The sequence below is a fragment of the Oxyura jamaicensis genome, chromosome 3 (assembly GCF_011077185.1).
Source record: "Oxyura jamaicensis isolate SHBP4307 breed ruddy duck chromosome 3, BPBGC_Ojam_1.0, whole genome shotgun sequence".
In the NCBI taxonomy this organism is placed as follows: Eukaryota; Metazoa; Chordata; class Aves; order Anseriformes; family Anatidae; genus Oxyura; species Oxyura jamaicensis.
Genome location: NC_048895.1, coordinates 100,619,254 through 100,642,233, shown reverse-complemented (window position 1 = coordinate 100,642,233; position 22,980 = coordinate 100,619,254). Strand labels below are relative to the sequence as shown.

The 22,980-nt window shown below is 37.1% G+C and overlaps 1 long non-coding RNA gene across 1 annotated transcript in view; it reads left to right on the top strand.

The window, feature by feature from the left end:
- The window catches only part of LOC118164377, a 703,421-nt gene that overhangs the window by 670,919 nt on the left and 9,522 nt on the right, over positions 1-22,980 (top strand). The window lies entirely within an intron of this gene.

Here is a 22,980-nt window from a genome sequence, read left to right as displayed (position 1 = left end):
AATTTTACAAATGATCCAAACAAAATTACTGTTGATAAAAGATGACATAGCATGAAAATAAATAATGCAGAGGACAGAACCTTGACTTTGTTTAAGCAGTAGTAAGCAGTTCAGGCATTACACTTGGACTGAAATAATGTAGGAGGTAACCCCAGGAAGAAATTACTTAGATTAGATCTAATTCCAGGAGTGTTTCTTGAATTCCCAGATGCAGGTACCACTTCCTGCCGTCCCATAAGCATGCTGTATAGATATGCACCAGCCATATCCCACATTCCTGTCTCCATGTACGTGAAATCTAAGCATACAATCTTGTTATCCAAGGAGTAGGATCCAGAGTGTCTCCTGGTGTTCTCTTGCAGGTTAGCTTTTGAAAATGAATTGCAGATGGTAGAGACAATTGCAATGATAGGGTCAAAAAGGTGAGTTTTGGGTGTATAATTATGGAAGGTGAAGCAGCAGCAGGGAGGTCAGATTGCATCTGCATTTGGCAACAGTGCAGCCTCTGCAGGAATGTTAACTTGTTTCATATTAGCACATTTCAGGGATATTATGGATTGCAAAATTCTCACAGGAAGGCTTTGAGGACACAAAAAAATTGAAATGTTTTACTATAAAAGCCAAAAGATGATCAATTTGACTTAAAGAACTGAAGGATGACACATTATTTGATCATATTGTATGTATCATATTACTTTTCTTTTGCCAAGTAGAGTAGAAGTTTAAAAAGAAGTCTTCTGAATTTATAAAACCAATTTGTAATTAGGTTAACAGGAAGATGTTGAAGTTAGACGTTAGACTTCTTTGGCTAGTTTTTGAAAGATAGTCCTCTGACAGAAGGGAAATTAATTCAGGGATTCTTTATTACAAATGATAGTAGCCATATAAATTAATCTGTGTCTGAAACAGCTTTAAACCAGTTTTGAAACAAAAATTTGCTAAAAAAGCCCCTCCCTTCACCTGCGCACCATGCCACATGGCCTTTTTTTTTTTTTTTTTAATATTACATTTTGTTTACATGTCCCCCATGATCCTCATATATGGTACGTTGCATACAAACTGGCATTAATAAGCTCACTCAAATTACTTGAATTCATCACAGTGTTTGAGAGGAAAGGTTTTTTTCTTTGTTTGTTTGTTTTTTAAATGAAAAGTACTAGACAGATTCTGTCCTCAATTATATCTAGTCATCCTTCTTAATATGTCAGCAAGTATAAAGATGATCAGAATCTGCCTCAGCCATCATAATTTATGAGCTTATGAACTAGTTACAAGTAATTCTGCATACATTATAACATAACAATGCACCTATACAAAATAATTTGTGTATGTAGACATCAGCACTAGATCTGTGCTTTCAGATAAGAATAAATCCTCCCAATGTCATTTTCTGAAAATTCTTGAAGATGCAGACAAAGCATTCATAAGATGCATTCATATCTATATATCAACTTCATTAATATTACTGTTTTCTTCTGTCTACTTAATCATAACTAAATTAAATAATATTTTTCCATATTTAGAATATGGATAGCTTTCATACAATATGTATTGTGTAATTAACTCATATTCTGCTGAAAAGCAAATGTGATAAGACTTTTAATGTGAGAATGATAGACAAGATGGTCATTTGCATGATACTTTCTCTGCAGATTTTTAAGGTTGTTTTATTCTTAGATCAATTTTATAAAAGAAGAAAAAGATTATGGATAGAATGTTCATATGGTGAAACCACCAAATTATCTGGGGAAGCAGGATAAGCAAAAGGCTTTTTCAAAACCAGGGAAGAAAATATAGTTCTAACTGTCATGCCAAAAAAATAATAGATTTAGCATTTTCAGTATATTCCCACAAAAATACTGACACCAGGAGCCAAATACAGAAACTTAAATGAGATGGGGGGTCATGGGAATCAAAAAAAAAAAAAAAAAAAAAAAAAAGAATCAAACACCTTCACAGAGAAGATTAAGCAATCCTTGTACTCTACCCACTAAACGAGCAATTTGCAGTTACACATCCATCTTCAGTGGGGCTGTGCTTTAAGACTCCAACTTCTTTTAGGCACCTAGAAAGGCAAAGTTATATTCATATTAAATAGCAGCAACAGGAGAGGCCATTTTTGAGTATATGTGTCTTTATATGTCTTTAATTACAAGATCCAAGGAAACAGACATGCCTTGTTGTGAAGTATTCCACTTCTGCCACACAAGGGTTAAAATATATCCTTCGCTAAAGAGCCCTTAGATAAAGAGTCCGTAAAGAGAAGTTCATACTCCTCTCATTATCCCTGCACACATCTCATCCCCATACACAAAAATACACTATTAGGTAAATTGCTGCATTAACTATACAGCAATTTCCTTATAATGAAAATGAAAAAACATGTAAGGATGAAACTATTTGAACTAGCACCTTTAGGTCAGACAAGCTCTGTGCCTCAATTACACATCAATATTTTGTGTCATAACAACCCTTCTATATCAGTCAAAAATTCAGTACAAAAGAATACAGTGAGACCATTTATGTTATTAGTATGAAGATTTTTGGATACGGTAGTGATTCTCTCTGTACATCATTGAGCAATGCTTACAGTTAGATCAACTGCATTAACTTTCAACAAACAGCATATAAGGGTAATCAATTGTGCGTAACACTGTGCAGAGACACTTTTGTGATCTGAATGTCCTTATCAATGAAAAAAAGTTAGATGCAGGAACAAAATAACCCAATGTACTTCTGAATCTTGCTAAATCTCATATATTCTTGTGTTCCATTTATTGTTTTTCAAATGAAGAGGGGCACAAAATAAGCACAATGGTGCTTATTTATTTTAAAGAAAGTTTCTGATACAGGAATATCCCACAGGAAGTCAGGGTAAGAGGAACAGGAAAGAACAAGGACTTGGACTAAGAGAGTCTTTTGAACAAAGCTGTTTTCATGGGTGATTTTTTACTCTCATCTATCTGACAGCTTCCAAACTTTTGTTATATTCAGCCGGGGAAAAAGAAAAGAAAAGAAAAAAAAGAAAAGAAAAAAGAAAAGAAAAGAAAAGAAAAGAAAAGAAAAGAAAAGAAAAGAAAAAGTATTTTTTATAACTCAGAGCACATTTTCCTAAGGAAGCTGAATATGAGGAAGAAAAAAAACTCTAAATATGCTGCTACTGCTGTTGCTGTATATAAAATATATAATCACAACAATAATGTATAAAATATCTAATTACAAATGGAAGAGATTGCTTATTTCTTTATGTTTATACAAGCATTTGGAAGTGAAGCAAAAATAACTGATGGGGAAAAGTATTCTTGTTTGTTTGTTTTAATGTGGACATTTTTTTCCCCAAATACCTATCTACTTTTTACTTATCCTGAAAACTATAAATAAAAAATCATTGAACTTTTCAAAGTTTTCCATATGTTTTCCCCCATGTAGAGAAAAAGATCACAGTACTTGAAGTTCAATATTTTATTCTAAAATTGAAATATTTTCAGCAAATTAGTCAATGCAGCCTAATTTACAGAGAGTCCAGGCAATGCCACATCCTGATCCAATTACTGAGAAACATTGCTGCTATCCATACCTGGGAGAAAATCTTGCTTCCAAGCTCTTATGCTAGAACTGCCTTGTGTCCATATTCACTTTGTCTTTTTGTTCACTTTACAATAGAGCTTCGGAACTGAGTAATTTGCAATCTTGAAGCAATCAAAAAAACTGTGGCCTAGAGTGAAAAGAAAATTAAAACAAAGTGGCATTAGAGTCCAAAGCAATGAATTGTATGATCAAAGCACATATAGGAATCATGGTTCACCACTAAAAATACAGTCACTGCCCTTCTGTGCTGGGGAAAGTGTACAATAACATTACAAACCATCCTTGGAGGGGAAAAAAAAAAAAAAGGAAAAAAAAAAAGAAAAAAAAAAAAGCATCATAATGTACAGATACAGAGTGTGAGGAAACACAAGAACTTTAAAAACAACATAAAAGTAGTAATACCAAGGAACTATTGTCTAAAGGAAGAAAAATGTCATGGAGTCTGCTGATAGCAAGATAGTAACTTTCATTTTTCTACCAGCTCTTGAGCATGGTTCAGATATATAATGTTCTGACAAGTTACTCTAAATATAATAAACAGTCTTACTCTGAAGCATGGAAGTGTATAGAGAAGCTCTGGTACAGGAGAGGAAAGAACTAAATTGTATTTTATTCTCATCTTTCCCATGTACATTAGGCAACCACTAAATGTAATCAAATACACCATGATATATATTCAAGTTGCACAATGAAACCACATGCCTATCCAAAAGCCATGGTCCCTTGAGCTCCAAAGGATCTATTTGAGCCCATATTCCCTCCCACATAATCCCGCCCTTTGTTTTGTCTACCTCAGTTTAAATATGGATCTGGATTTTTTGCTATTATAGCAAAACATCATCGGACATATGTTACGAGTCTACTTCTACTGAAAACAATATGCCAACTCCTCTGACAGAAAATGCTGTGACATTTGAAGGGACATACCTCGAGGCACATGACCTGAGGTTTGTCACAGAATCACTGTGCTGTCAACAAAGCAAGCCACTTAGAAGTGTGCCAAACTAGAGACAATAGAGAACAGACAGTGACGTTCCCAGTTAATGGGTTATTTGGATTTGCCACTGGCAGGCACAGAAGGAGAGGTATGCTAGTGATGGAAATACTTCTACAAAATAAGAAAAGGAATAAGGAAAGGCAGGTCACTGCCTTTTATTAGATAATGCTTTATATTAGAAAAATGTATCACTGAGAATATAGGATAATTCCTGTTAAAATTCCTAATTTTGTAACTGTTGAGCTTTGTCCACTTACTCTATCTACTGAAGGATGAAAGGAGTATGACCAAGTCAAAGCAATAGCATTTTACACTCCCTTCGTGTTGACATAAATACATTTGTAGTGGGAACTCATGTGGCATTCGACAGAATAACACATGCAAGAACAAACTAACCAGCAGGAGTTCATCCACCCACAGAAGAAAGGCTGGGAGCATGCCTGATATGAGTGGAAGGGAAAAAGTCACAAGTAGAACAAAAGGGTAGTCAGGTGGACCCAGAGTCTCTCTGATGGTAGAAAGCCCCTTCAAAGAGCTCTAAATGTCCTGCAATTACTGCTGCTCCCCAAGACCTGCCTACATTAGAGAAAGCAGTTTTATGCTTCCTTTTTGTACAGTACTAATACATAATGTGCTTTGTAGTAGGCAGTTTTGCTTTTCTTTTTTTTAAAAAAAGTTCTTTTTCATGTATTTTATGATGCTTTTCACATTTGTGGAATGAAGTGCTTTTGTCATTTATTACATCTTGTACTGCAACGGTTAATAATATCTTTAATGGATAATTGTGAAAAATGTGCTGTTAAAAAAAAAGTAAGCCATTGGCTTTAGTCACAGCTCAACAACATCTGATCAGCCCAGATAGCAGGGCCTGAATGGCTGTCAGATTGCAGATATCTGAGATTTCCGAGCTAAACTGTGATCAGCATGCATTTCCATTAATCTACTCCTTTCCATTCTTTTCATATGTCACATAATAGTGGCAATGAACCAGGAAGTACATATTTGTAGATTGCACAATAGACATAAACAATTTATCATTTTCTGTTTAATTAAAGAACAACAATAAAAAGAAAATCATCCATAACAGTCCAGAGTCTGCTGAAGGATTCAAGATTGGCCTACAGCTAGATATTGCAAGGCCCACAGTGACCTGCACAGATGAGCACCGGGAGAATAAAGCAACCCTGGTGCAAGACAATGAAAATTGAGTGATGCTGGTGCAAATCTGAGTTATGACAGTGATATTAAGCAAGTATAGGCTATGGTTTGAGAACTGAGATTCAAAGATGAAAAGGAAATAATCAAAGGAAAAAGAAAAAAAAAAAGTATTTTTAGAGCAGTATTTCTTCTGTACAAACAAAGCACTCACACGTGCACACAGACTGCATTCTGTGGAACAAATTAACCATTCAAAAGAAAAAAAAATCCTACCAGATAATTAGCAGCTAGTTTAATTGCGGGCACTAACCTGCTCTTTCTGGCAACACCCTCCAGTCATGTTTTTAATTGGGCTTGACTGTGTCTCATAATCACAGCCAGGATTGAGGTGTGGAGCATAGTGAGACACTCTCCAGGAGCATGGTGCCAGTGCCCACATGCCACACATTGGCATGGGATTGTCTCAAATGGCCAGCAAACTCTAAACTGCATTTCTTTCTGAACCCCATAAAAGGCTAAGAACTTTATTCATAGCTTGCACCAAGTAATGAGACTACAAACTCATGCTGCATGTGAATGCACAGCACAGCAGGCATGCTTGAAATGAAAGAAGCCCCAGGAAATCTAACTTCTACTTGAACTATATTTACCTTTTAAAAAGCCTACTTTCTATTAAGCTAGAAAATGCAGAGGAAGCAATGGAACAAGCTGAGGAAGCAAGGCAAGAGTGCATTACTTCCCCAGGCATCCCTCAGCTTGCAGCCTGCCCCTAGCACTCAGGGGCAGTGATGTGGGTATTCACAGAGAGCCAGGGAAGTCCAGGTAGGCAGCTTCTCAGAAGGAAGGTTGCTGATTTTATTGTTGTTAACTTTAACTCTGAATATTTGTTCCTAATTCTGCAAAAGAGTTTTTTTTTTTTGTTTTTTTTTTTTTTTTTTTAATATTTAAGAGCTCTTTCCTATGAGTGCCAGAATTGCTTCATGTCACAGTGTCCTTGTCTGTAAAATAGTATTTAAATGACAAAATGAGTTTCAAAGTCAAAATTATTGATTGAATATCTACAATAAACCAAACAGGAAGCCTACCATAGACATTCCTTGTCTTCAGCTCCATATAATGTAGAAATAACCATTTTTTTCAAGCATGTAAACTTGCAGCTTGCCCTGCTGTAAGTAATATTTACTAGTTTCTCCAACTTTAAATATTGATTTACTTTTTCATCATGTTTTGACTGAAATCTCATTAACTCTATCTGTACCCTATCGTTCAGAAGTGTTCCTAGTTTTCCCATATTACTTACCTGCAACCCTTTAATAATTTTGCAGACTGGATTCACCTCACCTAAGAACAGCTGTCAGGAAGTTATTTGTCTGTTGTAAATTCATAGTCTAGACTTATCTATAGGCAATGAAGTAAGACAGCTACATCCAAATAAGTGACTTGTTTACATGTTTGGAATGCCTACATTTGAGTAAATGAATCGCCCTTCAAATATGTTTTGCTCTCTCCAGTGACTATAGAAGTGTAAATATCAAATTTAGATGATGTGCCTTGCTTGAGGCAGTTGAAATTAGTCTGTGATCCAACTCCCTAGTGTGACCAATTTCTAAATTAAAGATCATTTGCATGCTGTTCTCCTTTGGGATTTGTGTCTGCGGTCATCAGGTGATCATCTGAGTTTGTACCTCAAGCACATTCACAGAACTGAAAAGCTGTTCAGAAGATTTCCACCTGTGTGAAACACTATGGAAGCATGATTTGCTTTAGCACATAGACTTTTGCTCCCAAACTTTTACACAGACCAGGGACTGGTAGTGAGAGTAGTGGGGGCAAATAAATGTTCATCCTCAGAATCTTCCTCCTCTGGAAGTCTTTTCTGCAGAATGGTAGAATTGCAATGTGAAATAGTATTGTTTTGGTATTACCAGATTTCTCAAATATCTCTCCACTTAAAAATATAATAAAATAAAGTAAAAATCCAGTAAAAATATATCAATACACTATATTTTTAATATAAATTCCTGTAATTAGAATAGCATTCCTTTATTATAATGATAACACTAATTTTATATTTTCATAAATTGGTATTCAATAGTATTCAATGGTATAGTCAAGACAGTACCTTCAGATCTCTCCCTTTCCTAGTTTCTAAACTCCAGGAACATTCTGCAAGCTGAATCAATATCTTTCTCCAGCATGCTGGTGTTTGTATTACATAAACAGTACTTGGCTGCTTTCTTCCATAGGAGCATCTGCTCAGCTGACAGTCCCCAGCGTACCAGCTTTGTTTTGTCCAAGGCACCAGTGATGAGTAATGGATCTGGCTAATTCTGATAATGTATGATGTAATTGTCAGAGGGTTTTAATTATCAGAACATTACATGTGAGATTATTTTGTAGTACAATTTTTACTTCACTTACAGACAGTTCTAAATTTGCAAGGCCTATGATAAGTTTTAGCTACCCAATCAGCCATCATATTAACACATCTTCCCTACTATGTTTAGAAGTACAGAGTGCAGAAACTCAGCTTGTTACATACAAAAGTAAATGATCTATATCATTCCATAAAATTATCATCAGAACACTTCTTGGACTAACATAAATCCAACTCTCCTACCAGAAGTTAAAATAAAAATGTTTGCAAGATTTCAAAATCACTACGCAATCAGACAGGCAGTAATTTTTTTTTTTTTTTTTTTTTTTTTTCCCTCTCTAAAGTGAAAGTGATTATTATCCAGTGCTAGTCCTGCACCAGTGCTTTTAAAGTCTAACTCTTGAACACCATTTCTCTTTGTCATATAAGAACCTCAGACTGACAAAGTGGGATTGTTCTCTGCCTGCACTAAAACAACACAGAAAAGCTGTTTTGCAAGCTATTGTGGGATGTGGTGATGATTGTTTGTCATCCACTAGAGACAGAGGCAAAGGAAACATCAGGTCTTCAGTGAATATACTCACACACAGAACAATGGGGTGCTAGGTAGAAAGAGTTTTCAGTAGAGAAACTGGTATTACTGAGCACCCTGGGGACCGATGGATGACTGGAACCACTAGAAAAGGAAAAAAAAAAATAAAAAATAAAAAAAAAGGAAAGGAAAGGAAATAAAAAGCAGTTAAAAGAAGTTTCTACATTTACATATACTTTTTGGTCATCTGACTCCAGCCAGACTGAAAAATAAAATAAAATAAAATAAAATAAAATAAAATAAAACAAATCAGTTGTCTTAGAACTGCAAAGTGAATAGTCTCCAAGTTCTTGCTGTCAAGAAATGCAGCTTTTTGTCAGCTCCAGCTGTGACAGAGCAACTACACATTAGCCCTCAGCAACCCTCTGAACTTCAATAGGCCAGAGCAAGGGAGGTAGAAGTACAGATGTGACTAACAGCTAGAGATGCAGACCTGGATATCTAGCTCCTACAATACCAGCCCCAGTTTTGCCACTGACTCTTTGTATCAGAGCTAATGAAAAACTGTATTTCATATTCTAAAAAGATATTTATATATAAAAAATAAAAGCTCCCCTGGGATTTTTTTTGGTCATTTGAGGAACCCAGATATCATTGGTGCTGGACCCAGGACAGTGAATACTCTTCAAGATTTGTACACCTATCTAAAAGATACACAGTCTTTGGCCCTTTACACACACACACACACACAAAAATAATAAAATAAAAAATAAAAAGATCAATTCCTGTTGACAAAGTTCCTATCTTGATATGTTAATAACTATCAGATCTTGTATATATAAATATATATAGTCAGGTAACTTCTGATGACTGGTTAAACTTGTGTAACACAGGACTAATTTTTCAGAGATTACCCTACACCCACACTCTGTCCTTTTGCTTGAAGAGAGATGGCCATCAATAAATGGATCTGCCAAAGAAAGACAATAGCATTTTTGTTTTTCTGACTGTCTTATGCCAATGAAACCTCAATCATCTCACTGGCATGTATCTCAATATGTCACACCTTCGACAACTTTACATGAAGGTGAGGCTTACCTTGCAAAGACAGGAGACAATAGAAAAAGAAGGATACCGTGGTATTTCCCTTGTTGTTCTTGTTGTTGTTGTTTTTGTTGTGATTTTGTTGTTTATCAGGATAAAGACCACAGGTGAAATGTTGTTACCGGTGTTGTTACTAAACAGATTCCCTCTAACTTACAGTTGGAACTCCATTGCATGTAGTATATAGAGCTATATCTGGAGCTATATAATCTCCTGAAGATCATCACACTGCTGAGGAACATCCATTTCTCAGTAACGGGCCACCTTTTTATTTTCCTTGTTGTCTGAATATTCACTTAATTTTCCTCTAAAATAAGCTACACCAATTGAATAGAAATATGAATTCACTCTTTTTTTGGTTTTGCCCTGGCAGGAAGCTAAGCACCACACAGCCACCCACTCACTCTCCCAAGGTAGGGTGGAGGAGAGAATTCAAAAGGTGAAAGTGAGGGTTGAGGTAAAGTCAGGTTATTATGTAAAGCAAAAGTCATGCACACAAGCAAAGCAAACCAAGGAATTCACTCTCTGCTCCCATTGGTGGGTAGGTGCCAGCCACTCCCAAGAAAGAAGGGCTCATCGCATGAAATGATTTCTTGGGAAGATAGAGGTGATCACTCTGAATGTCCCACCATTTCCTTTCACCCCAGCTGTTATTGCTGAGCATGACACCACATGATGTGGGACATCCCATTGGCCAGCCTGTGCCAGTTGTCCTGGTTGTGTCCCCTCCCAGCTCCTTGTGTACCCCAAGCCACTGGCAGGGCAGCACAAGGAGCTCAGTGTGAGCACTGCTCTGCAACAACTAAACCATCGGTGTGGTATCACCATTATTGTAAACAAAAATCCAAATGCAGCATCATATGAGATTCTACAAAGAAAACTATCCCAGCTAAAACCAGGACATCACCAAAAAAAAAAAAAAAAAAAAAAAAAAAAAAAGTTTTTAAATTAGAAAGTGATATTGGAGTTTTTGAGCAGAAATGTTTTTTTCTAACATGAGTAAAAATACAATTAATTAGTGAAGGTTTTCTCTTGTTCATAGCAGCAAACAAAACTGAATTTCTTCCAAATATCACATCAATAGTCTGAAGCAACAGTTGCATTTTTCATGGTCTAAGGAAGAAATGTAATCTGCTCACCTCCAATCTGTAATGATGAAGACCTCTGATGCAACGGTCTAGTTCACTCACCTTTGTGAAACAGTGGTTTTAAATTCTCACAAACAGTTCATCCTTCAATCATCCTCAGTTTTGTTTATGGAGCTCCTTGATTAAAACATTACATGACATAAGTTTTCTTGTCAGTACCCTGAGTAGACATACAAATGAGTTTGATCTTTTGGCATAGATTTATGGATCGAGTCACATCACAATATCCTAAGGCTATGGGTATGGTGTTTTAATTTTTTTTTAAAGGTATAATTTCACCATCTTTAATACTAATGTGAATTTCAACTCAGGTCTACAGCATGACTGTGGAATTGGAAATGACTTCTCATAGGACTGAATGCCAGCTGAATGCATTTGTGGGCTCTCATGTTATATAGTGCTTTCATAAACCAGTCAACTTTGGCAAAGTAACAGTTATGTTTTTCCTTCTAAGTAAGGAAACAAGATGTTCCTGTACGTCACTATTGTAATAGTTAGGGATTTTCTTCTCACTGTCAAGTAGATTTTAGTTCTAATTAGTTTATACCCCTTTTTCCTGTGCCAGGAATATCCCGGACCTTTAATAATTTTTCTCCCTATTTGGTGTTTAGCTTACCGTATCAGAGTTTAGGAGCATATCCGGTGGGTATCTATAAATGAATAGGGGCAGGGATGCAGACAGCAAAATCTGTCAATCAGTCATACCAAACAACCTGTATGCCTCCCTCAGCATCCTCTTCTGCCTAAGGATCAAACCCAGTCCAAGCCTTTTTTCACATTTGCTCAATATCACGTTTAAACCACACCATAGTAGGTATTTTTAATCAGCTGCTCATAAAGTGAAATTCTCACTTACTAGAGATTAATTTATCCCATTGGAGTGTTGCCCACACAAGGAGAGAGACTTTTTCATAGATTCACCCTGAGAGATAATGTGTGTCCTCAGTATTCAGTTAGCTTAGGAGAACAAAATTATGCATATTCTTTGTAATGTCTTTAGTAGCTTATACCAGCTCTTCTCTGGCCATGTCTCCTCAGAAGTGTATGTCTAAGATTCTATCATTTTTATCTCTGCAAAAATTTTCCTCTACAAAATTGTATTACAAACTGGAAAATCAAGTCTAGAAGATAGAACTGTAGAAGAGAGTGCCAGGATTACAGATAATCAAATCCCACAGAACACCCCAGTCAAATACACTTTTCTTCTCTGCCTTAAATTCTCCTTACTCTCATCCTAGCAATAGAAGAAGACAGAAGAGAAATAAGTTTAAAGGCTTTTCCTCTTCCTAAGCTTTTACTGCAGTCTTTTAAAGAAACTTTATAACTTTCAATTGACAGCAGAGTTCTCTTTATTTGCTGTGCCCAATGGAATGTAAAAAAAGAAATATTGTATAAAATCCTGGTAGTTTCTTAAGTCAGATTATGCTGTAAATAAATAAATAAATAAAAATCTTAAGAAGACAGAAAAGGCTGATGTTCCAAGACCACACAAAAATCAGACCTGGCATTTTTATCAATACTCTATATTTGCAAAGATGTATTAAATAAGAGATGTGTATGCATCCCTAATTCAGAGGTACCTGTGTGTCTACACATTAGCTGTGCCTACGAAACATTGTTGTGCAAAGTGGGTGACCATGACAAGTAAGGCTTTTTGCTGAGTGCACAGCATGCAATAGGAGACCTCTGGACATCTCACAGGACTCTGAGAGTACATAGACATAATAATGTGAACACATAAGGGTAAGCAAATACCAGGGCAGCTTTCTGTGTTCTTTGTGTCTGTCACTCAAAAAAGGTTTGGATCAAATGATTCTTGAAGTTACTCTAAGTACAACAATAAACCTAATGCAAATTTAATGGGGGGAGATGTGGGAAACACAATCATCCTAACTTTCACTTGATGTATGATGTTGCACCCTGCTATTCACTGAATATAATGCAATTTAAAATTATGTGATGCATTCAAATATGACATTTCATTTTGGGATCAGAAATTTATATGGTCAAAATCTCAAACGAAAGCATACATAAACACTAAAAGCAATATCGACTATCTACTATTGGATTTCATCTCAAGCACTACAAACAAGGTGACAAACCTATTTCACTGTATTCAACTAATACAGGAGTGTGAGTCTTGTTTTAAAGAGTTGATGTAGTCTCCAGAGCTCCTACAAAGCACAAAAGCTTTTAGTAAGGAGACACAAATTCATTCAGGCTACAATGATCAGAAAATATATAACAACACTTACTACAGCTCTGACATCAGGTAAGGGGTAGGGTTTTCCCACTCAGGCATACAGCCACACTAGCAGAGCCATGATGTTGCTGCAGTTTGGTTCAGTAACTGTATGAGCTTCTCTGATCTGCAGGAGAAGACGTAGTCATGCTGCTAAAGCTGCTTAGACATCACCCATCTATCCAGGTGATTACATAGGTCTACTTTGGCCTTACACAAAAAATTTCATCCATTTGCAGACACAAACAGAATCACAGAACTGTAGGGGTTAGAAGGAACCTCGAAAGATCATCGGGTCCAACCCCCTTGCCAAAGCAGGTTCCTCAGAGAAGGCTGCCCAGGTAGGTGTCCAGACAGGCCTTGAATATCTCCAGAGAAGGAGACTCCACAACCTCTCTAGGCAGCCTGTTCCAGTGCTCCGGCACTCTCACCATGAAGAAGTTCTTTCGCATGTCTGTGCGAAACTTCCTGTGTTCTATTTTGCGGCCATTGCCCCTGGTCCTATCCCCACAAACCACTGAGAAGAGGTTAGCTACATCCTTCTGTCTCCCACCCCTCAGATATTTGTACCCATTGATAAGATCCCCTCTCAGTCTTCTCTTCTCCAGGCTGAACAGACCCAGGTCTCTCAGCCTTTCCTCATAGGGAAGATGCTCCAGGCTCCGTATCATCTTTGTGGACCTTCGCTGCACTCTTTCCAGGAGGTCCCTGTCTTTTTTGTACCGGGAGGCCCAGAGCTGGACACAGTACTCCAGGTGAGGCCTGACCAGGGCAGAGTAGAGGGGGAGGGTCACCTCCCTTGACCTGCTGGCCACGCTCCTTTTAATGCACACACATGCTAGTTGTCAAAAAAAATTAATGGCGATGTCCTTGTGATAGAACTTACTGGAGCAGAGTTTCTAGCTAGAGACCCTTAGGAAGTAGTTCCCAATAAAGAATTACTTCAGCAGGTCCAGAAGCTCCAAATTCCTGGAGTAGATTATGTAATCATTTAGCTAGGACATCAAAACAAGATACCTTTTACCTTCTCTCTCTCTCTTTTTTTTTTTTTTTTTTTTTTTTTTTAAACTGTTCACTGAGTGATAGAGTGAGCATGTGTCTCAAAAGGTTTAATTATGGAAGAGAATTGGAAGCTGTGAAATTGTAGTTGATTTTATTAATGCTTGGTAGTATTTAACAGCAGCATAAGTCTACATATATTCCTCTTTTTCAATCAATTATTGTTGTAGATTGTAAATCTATCAGTTATTGATCTTTACATTCTTATCCTAGAGACGTTTCTAGAAATAATTAGAACTTCAAACAGACCAGTAAAAAGAAATAATCACAATAAGTATACTGACGCTATTAGCCATTTCTAATTGTAGGTTTCTGAACTACACTGCTTTTTAATGATTAAGTTATAACCAAGCTTTCTGGAAAAACATTAAAGATTTAGCTGATAAGACACTTGTGATGGTTTTGCTCGGGTGGGCAACCGAGCTCCACCACAACTGCTCTCTCACTCCCCCTCCTCAAAGAGGAACAGGGAGAAAATACGACGAAAGGGGCTCAAGGGTTGAGATAAGGACAAGGAGATCGCGCAGTAATTATTTTGATGGGCAAAACAGACTCAGCATAGGTAGATAGTAAGGTTTATTGCCTATTACTAACAAGCTAGAGAAGTGAGAAACAAAGGAAAGAAACCAAAAGCACCTTCCCCCCCCATCCACCCTCTTCCACCTCCTCCCCCCTGAGCGGTGCAGGGGAACGGGGGAACGGGGGTTATGATCAGTCTATAGAAATTCTTCTCTGCCGCTCCTTCTTGGTCACTCTCGTCCCCTGTGCTGTGGGGTCCCACCCACGGGATGCAGTCCTTGCTGAACTGATCCAGCGTGGGCTTCCCACAGGCAGCAGCTCTTCAAGAACTGCTCCAGATATGGGTCCGTACCACGGGGTCCATCCCTTGGGAGCAAACTGCTCCAACCTGGGTCCCCCACGGGCAGCAGCTCCTGCCAGGTCACCTACTCCTGCGTGATCTCCTCTCCACGGGCTGCAGCTCCGGCCCGGAATCTGCTCCAGCAGGGGTCTTCCACAGGCCACAGTCTCTGACAGTGCAGGTCCACCTGCTCCACCGTGGTCTCTTCCACGGGCTGCAGCGTGGAACCCTGCTCCACCGTGGTACTCCATGGGCTGCAGGGGGGCATCCTGCTTCATCATGGTCCTCACCACAGGCCGCAGGGGACTTCTGCTCCGGCGCCTGGAGCACCTCTCCCCCTCCTTCTTCACTGACCTTGGTGCCTGCAAGGCTGTTCCTCACTCCTCTCACTCTCCCAGCTGCTGTGTGGCGTAGCGTTTTTTTCCCTGTCTTAAACATGCTCTCACAGAGGCGCAAATAGCATCACTTATTGGCTCAGCTCTGGTCAGCAGTGGGGCCTTTACCAAACATGGGGCAGCTTCTAGATCCTTCTCACAGAAGCCACCCCTATGGCCCCCTGCTACCAAAAGTTTGCCACATAAACCCACTACAACACTAAGGAACAATGTACTTTCAGTTTAATTTTAACTCTGCTAGTATAGTAGTATTCTTTACTGCTGCTATGTGTTGCCTCTTCCTATTATAAAACTTTGAATTTATTATAAGAACCATAGAATTTAATTAACGTAATTCTAGCAATGCTGCTATATAACAATAAATAGTGAATAAAAAAGCCTGTAGAGATAAAAGGATCCTCAAGTCAAAGTAATGCACAAAAAGTAAAGAAATTCAAAAACACAATATACAGTTAATGTAGAATGACAACCAAAATATTGCCATCTAAGTGTAAAAAATGGGAATGATTGTGTCTATGTATCCCATCACACTCAAAGAATTGCCAGATGATCAATAATTGCAAATAAAGTAACTTTATCCTTAATTGTGCTATGGTTTTAAATCATTAAGGCCAAAAGGTTTGCAAGCTTTGAATTGGGTTCAGTATTTACACAGACAGTGAGAACATTCATGATTCTACCACAGAGAGTCAAATGATTTTCAGATGAGATATAAACCTGAAGGCTTCAGAGCAAAAATCAACCTAAAAGCAGATGGGCTAGAAAACCTCACTGAGCTAGGAAATGGGAACATTTTACTATTTGGTAAAAAACATTCTCCTTAGTACAATTTGAACTAACGCAAGTGTTAAGCACCTTAATTCTAATCACAAATATACTATTTGTGTAATATGTAATCTTAGAAGCACCGTGTACATGCAGATTCACACATATATAAAAAAATTTTTACACCGCCTCTCTTTAGAAGTACTAATTTCATTATGCTCATTGCAACAATTTCCAAATGAATAAGATATTGTAAACACAGTGAAGTTCCTCTGAAGGAATGTAATAGTAATACAGATTGAAGTAAGAACCTATTTCTTTTCATGTGTTTAGTCTCTACAGAACTAATGAAGACAGCAGTAGAAAAGCTATTCTATTTCATCTACCATTAAAAGGGTAATATCTTACTATTTTACATCTTTGTTAGGCAACTCTGAATAATTAAAAACAAACTAAAAAACTATTCTTATACCACTGATCCACACTTGTAGGGAAGCCAAGTATTTGTTTCTATCTGGAATTTCCATGTTTCAGTTATCAGTACATAAAAAAATAGGAAGATAACTAACTGATTCCAGCAGCTAGTCTTACCATATGGAAGCCAAGTATTTCTTATCATGGGATGCCTGGTACCTGTGGCACAGCCAGCCTTTACTAAGTACCTCCAATAATACATGAGCCTTGACAGGTAGGTCTCACTTAAATCCCTCTCTGATTTCTGAAAACTCTGTGATGCAATCCCATGTTCTTTGATCTTAGAATCCCAGGATGTCCTCTCAGCCACTGTCTAGAATTATTATTTAGGAATAAAGCAATGGAGCTGAGTGACTTGAAGCACTACAGTTTCACTAAAAGCATCCTTAGAAAAACACATAAGTTATTATAAGAGATCTTCTTCTTAACATATGCCCATTGTGTAACAATATCTTTACTCACCACAGAAATACAGACACCTGTGATATGAAATAGTCATCCCTTTGGACTTTTAGTTTTCCCTCCATATCTTTAAATGCAAATGCATAGGTTAATATATGAAGAGCTTTACTTCACTTTCTGACAGTTTTTGACCCACGAGAGAGGTGGCATTTTTGATGGTGGCAGTGATTTTGTCATTTTTTCTTGGGGGATGGAGGGAGAGGGAGGGTTGGTGTTTCATTGTTCTTGTTGTTTTGGGGCGGGTTGGGTTATTGGTTTGTGTGTGTGTTTGGTAGGGGGGGTTGTAAATATGAACCTGAAGGATCCTGATTTAGTATAATATCTGCCTTTCTGGCTCCTATTAGCTTGTAAATTTGCAAACCAATATCCTTTGGAATTTCTTGTTATCTGCTAGTATTATTGTTATTTATTTGATTTTAAAATAAATTTAATTTTAAATTGCAATTTAAAGTAGTTTATATGTGTGTTTACTACAATTGCTATAATTAACTATTTTAAATTACAGTGATTACAATGACATAAATTCAGCACATGCACACATAGGTTAAGGAGCAATATTACATTAATATGTGTCATAAGTGTCTCAATGGCTGACATTTAAAAGTTTAAGGCAATTCACAAAATTTAAATAATAGGAAAGTGAGATACCTTTACAGATATTACAGAATATTTTCTGAAGCAGAAGGAAAACTATGAATAATTTTGAAATTCTGTTTTACATAAAAAATCTATTGGTTTTGGTACGTTTTTGATTTGAGACATAAGATGACAAGTATTATGAGGAAATTAATGGTGGGCCCTGAAAATGAAGACATGTATCTTGTGTTCAGTTCTGCTATTTTTTTCTTCGTTAAAGCTATGTATATGAAGTTTTTAGAAGCTGATGAATCCGAAGACTTTTTCTACCAGTTATTTCTAGCAAATAATATTGCAGCCCATTGCAGCAATTTCATCTCATTCACACTTTCTAAAAGTCTTATTGTTGGTAATACTGATTCACTGTAGTGCACTATTAAAAAAAATTGAAATAATTTTTCTAAGGAAATGCCATATAAATATATTTGCTGGAGAAGGATTTTTTTGTTGCTGTTCTTATTATTGTTTTTTGTTTGTTTGTTTGTTTTTGTTTTGTTTTGTTTTTGTTTTGTTTTTAATTAAATTGCAACAAGTTCTGTTTCAGGTTTTGGAACACAAACCTCCATGTAGAACTTGTCATACCACTTTTAAAGTCACTTTAGATATTTTAACTGAAATGAAAATTGCAGTTGCTATTCCATGCTAAATTTTAAAGTAATATTTAGAAAAAAAAAAAAAAAAAAGATTTCTTTAAAGAATTAAAATAACTTTTGCCTGATCTATCCACATTTCCAACTCTGTTTTATTTCTGTATTTCCAGACATGATATTCCATGAAGCATACAGTATTGCATACAGTATTATTATCCAGTTAGAGGAATTAATATGTATATGAAATATACAATTTATTAAGGCTCATATATACATTTTGAATGGTCTATTGTTTATGTGTTAGAAATGCTTTAAACTAAATACAGCAAATTTTTATTGGCCATTTTTCTTCATGCAACAATACATTATTAAATATATCTCTGCTGCATAAGTCTTTCATAAAGTTCTGAGTAGATCTCGTGTTTGTATTCTCATCTTTTGTGTGTATCATTTTGATTCTTCTAATTTTTTTCTGCTCTTTTTTTTTTTTTTTAATCAGTGCTGAATGCCTCAGTTCCTTCTCTTTTGAACCTCATTTCCCACATGTCAATGAAAACAGGACATTAAAATAGCTGTGTTTTGATTGAGTAGGAATATAAATTTGAGCCTAAAACTACATTATGAGATTACACACAACTGTAGTGCATAGCTGTCTTTAATTGGTTTCCTTAAAGCTGAAACAAAATAACATTTCTGTTATTTATTTTATTTTATTTTATTTTATTTTATTTTATTCCTAATTTATCAGAAGAGTTAAATTTGGTGATTTAATACTACTTAACTGCTGGATGCACTGATGCCTGTGGTTAAACAGTTTATGAATTCAGCATAGGTGTAGTAATAATAAAGTGTCATTTAAATTCTTGACTACAAACAACAGCTGCAACAGTAAGCATAGACTGGACTGCTGCCCTTAAGAATGGGTTAGGATTTGCCTAAAAGATTAGGTATTAATTTACAGTATTTGAGCTACTCTATACTGTTACCCTTCCTTTTCTCTGTTTCTTGTGAGTGCCCTTAATGAGCTCTAAAGGTATGCTTATGAAGACTGGTGGAGACGAAGATTTATTCTTCTGTCCATAGTGTGAACTAGCCACAAAAAAAGCCAATTCCAGTCTAAAAGTTAAACACTGGTTTTAGGGCAGGCTATGGCCAAGTTAAATAGCTTCATTAGTAAACTATGCACTTTATCTGTAGAACAATTGCCTGGTTTCCAGACTCGAGCTCACTCGCTCTGGCTAATTTGGTGCACCTTGTCATTATTATCTTCTAAACTAGCATGGTTAATTCTTTGAATTAACTTATCCTTCTTTGAAGGCAGAAATACCTTACATTTTGCACACTTCAAGAGTGTCCAGGCACAGACACAGAGACTAGCTCAGTGTAGGTAGTTTCCAGCAAATTCTCACCTTGACTTCCTGAGAACTAATTTCCCATGTAGACAAGTCCTGACAAGCTGACAAGATATCAGCCATTTGTAGTTGTTCTCAACCACCCTCACTGCAGAAATTAAAAGTAGCAATGACTCAGTAATTCACAGCCCTATTATACTATGAAGTAACTCATTAAAGGTTTTAAGACTGTAGCGATGGTGTCATGTTACTCTTAAATCCACTCAAAAGTCTTATGAATAATCAAATTTGCATGTTCACTGTTTTGCATGGAGTATAACACACATAAGAAGGGTAGGAATTAAAAAATGCAGACAGTCTTTTCCTTTCTGGAAATTTCAGAATCTCCTCTAACTTTTCTTTCTTACACACTGTGAATATTAAGGATATATATATATATATATATTTTTTTTTTTTTTTCCAGATAATGCTGTATGAAATGGCCCTTGCTTGCATTTGTCAATGGCATGTGCATAGAAAGTCATTGTTCTACTTTCTGCAAGAAATCATTTACCTTTTATGACTTTATTTTTGCATCCATTCACTGATATCTCCTGAATTGAATTCAGGCTCTTAATTCTCACTTCTTAAGACAGCATAATGTGACAGTCATGTTAAATTGCAAGCACACTGCTTGTTTCCTGTTGAGCTTTTTTTTTTTTTTTTTTTTTTTTTTTTTTTTTTTTTTTTTTCCCTCTTTTTATCCTCTGCTCTACACTTAGACCTGATACTGGAGCAGTAGCACAAAATCACTAGATAGGGCTGTTTCTACACATGTGGAACATATTCACAAAGCAGTGTTGCTATCATTTGTATTACAGTAGTTACTGGAAATCCCAGAGGAAATTGGTACCCTACCAAGCACTAGAAAGAACAACAGCTGGTTACCATCATGGCACTGGAAAGAGAAAAAGCACAAAGGGTTGAAAGGTTTATAGAGACACAAAAAGCTAGAATGTCACACAACAGATCAATGGCCTAATCAGGAGCTGATCCTTGATCCTTGACTGACTGTGTACTGAAGCTGGGTAATATTGTCTTTCTGTATTTAGCAGCAATAACTTAAGACAGGACTGCATTTTTCAAGTCCTGAAGCTAAGAACTCCAGAGGTTTTAAGACATCTGAGGAGCTTGGCAGAAATAATATTTTTATGATTTCTGTACTCTCCATTCTTATCTTTGAAAGCCTTTTTTTTTTCTTCTTCTTCTTCTTCTTGAATATGCTTCTGGATGTTTTCCCATTCCCTTTTTTACTCCCCAGAAACTACAGAGCTATTCACTGTAACACAACTACTAAAGGTTGGACTAGATAATCTTAAAGGTATTTTCCAACTTGAATGATTCCATGATTTTATACTCTGAGTATGAGCATTTCTAATATTGAGTAAATGTTGAAAAACATTGAGGGAAAAAGAAACCAATGAGCTGAAAAAGATATGACTGGATTACTGCCATAAAAAAACAAGTTCACTTTATAGTGAGATAAACTGGTTATATGTTGATATCCTGTTTATTTAGTACATCTTATTACAAGCCTTACCAAAAAAAAAAAAAAAAAAAGGCAAACAAACAAACACCAATCCCCCCCATCTACATTTACTTTTACCGAAACAGATCTTAATCTCTGGTGAGCTCAGAAACATATACAACAAGACCAACAGGTGGGTTTGAGCTGAAGTTATGCCTGAATGGTTCCTTCAGGGAGTCATTACTTAGTTGTTTGGAAGTCGAATGTCTGTCTCTTCCACTTTAGCTAAAGCCAGGACCTCAGTGTTATGTCCCAAGAGAAGAGCCATTAGAATACACAGGAGAATATCATGCCATATGGGCCCAGAAATAATTTTGAGAGAATGGCAAATTTGCTCATTCTGTCTATGCAGGAGCAGCCAACGAATATTTTTAACCCCCAGAATGAGATTTCCACTTCATGCAACATTGTGCTCTATATTCTTTTTGAAATAACATTTCCCTTGTGCTCCAAGGAGTCAGGGCATGGATGCATCTGAAAGGAGAGGTGATTTATGATCACCTTCTGGGGAGAGACTCTTTATCAGAGAATGTAGTGATAGGACAAGGAATAGTGGCTTTAAACTAAAGAGGGTAGATTTAGTTTAGGTATAAGGAAGAAATTATTTACTCAGAGGGTGGTGAGGCACTGGTGCAGGTTGCCCAGAGAAGCTGTGGATGCCACATCCCTGGAGGTGTTTAAGGCCAGGCTGGATGGGGCTTTGAGCAACATGATCTAGTGGAACGGCAGGGAAGGTTAGAATTGGATGATCTTCCCTTCCAACCCAAACCATTCTATGATGTCACTGTAAAATGAAGAGCAACTGGATGAGCAATTTCTTATCAGAGTTTTAAGATACAAAATCCACAGATAATATTCATAAGCAAGAAATGTCTGCAAGACATTTTTTTCCACCTTTTTTTGTCTGCAAGACATTTCTGCAGACTTTTATGTAAATGTGTAGCTTATAGAATCATGGAATGTCCTGAGTTGGAAGGACCCATAAGGATCATCAAGCCCAGCTCCAAGGTCCACACAAAACCACCCAAAAAGTAAACCATATTTCTGAGAGTGTTGTCCAAACACCTCTTGAACTCCATCAGGCTCGGTGTCACTTCCCTGGAGAGCCTGTTTCAGTGCCTGGCCACCCTCTTAGTGAAGAACCTTTTCCTAACATACAATCTGTACCTCCCCTTTTGCCACGTGATGCCATTCCCTTGGGTCCTCTTGCTTGTTACCAGAGATGGGTGAAAGAAAGGTTGCTTGCCCCTCCAATCCCCCTTGTGAGTAAGCTGTAGCAAGCTGTAGGCCACCATGAGATCTCAACTCAGTTTCCTCTTCTCAAGGCTGAACAATCCAAGTGTCTTCAACTGTTCCTTATACTTCTTCCCCTCTAGGCCCTTCACCATCCTGCAGCCTTCCTTTGCACACTAATAGTTTTGTCTTCTTCTTAGTTTGTGGTGCCGAAAACTGTACTAGAGGTGAGGCCGCACCAGCACAGAGTATAGTGGGACAATAACTTCCCTCAACTTCCTAGGAATGCTGTGCTTGATGCACCTCAGGACACAGTTGACCCTTTTGGCTTTAGGGCACACTGTTGACTCCTATTCAACTCTCTGTCAACCAGAACCCCCAGATCCCTTTCTGCTGGACTGCTCTGCCTGTCATCCCCTAGTCTGCTACATGTGTATATCCA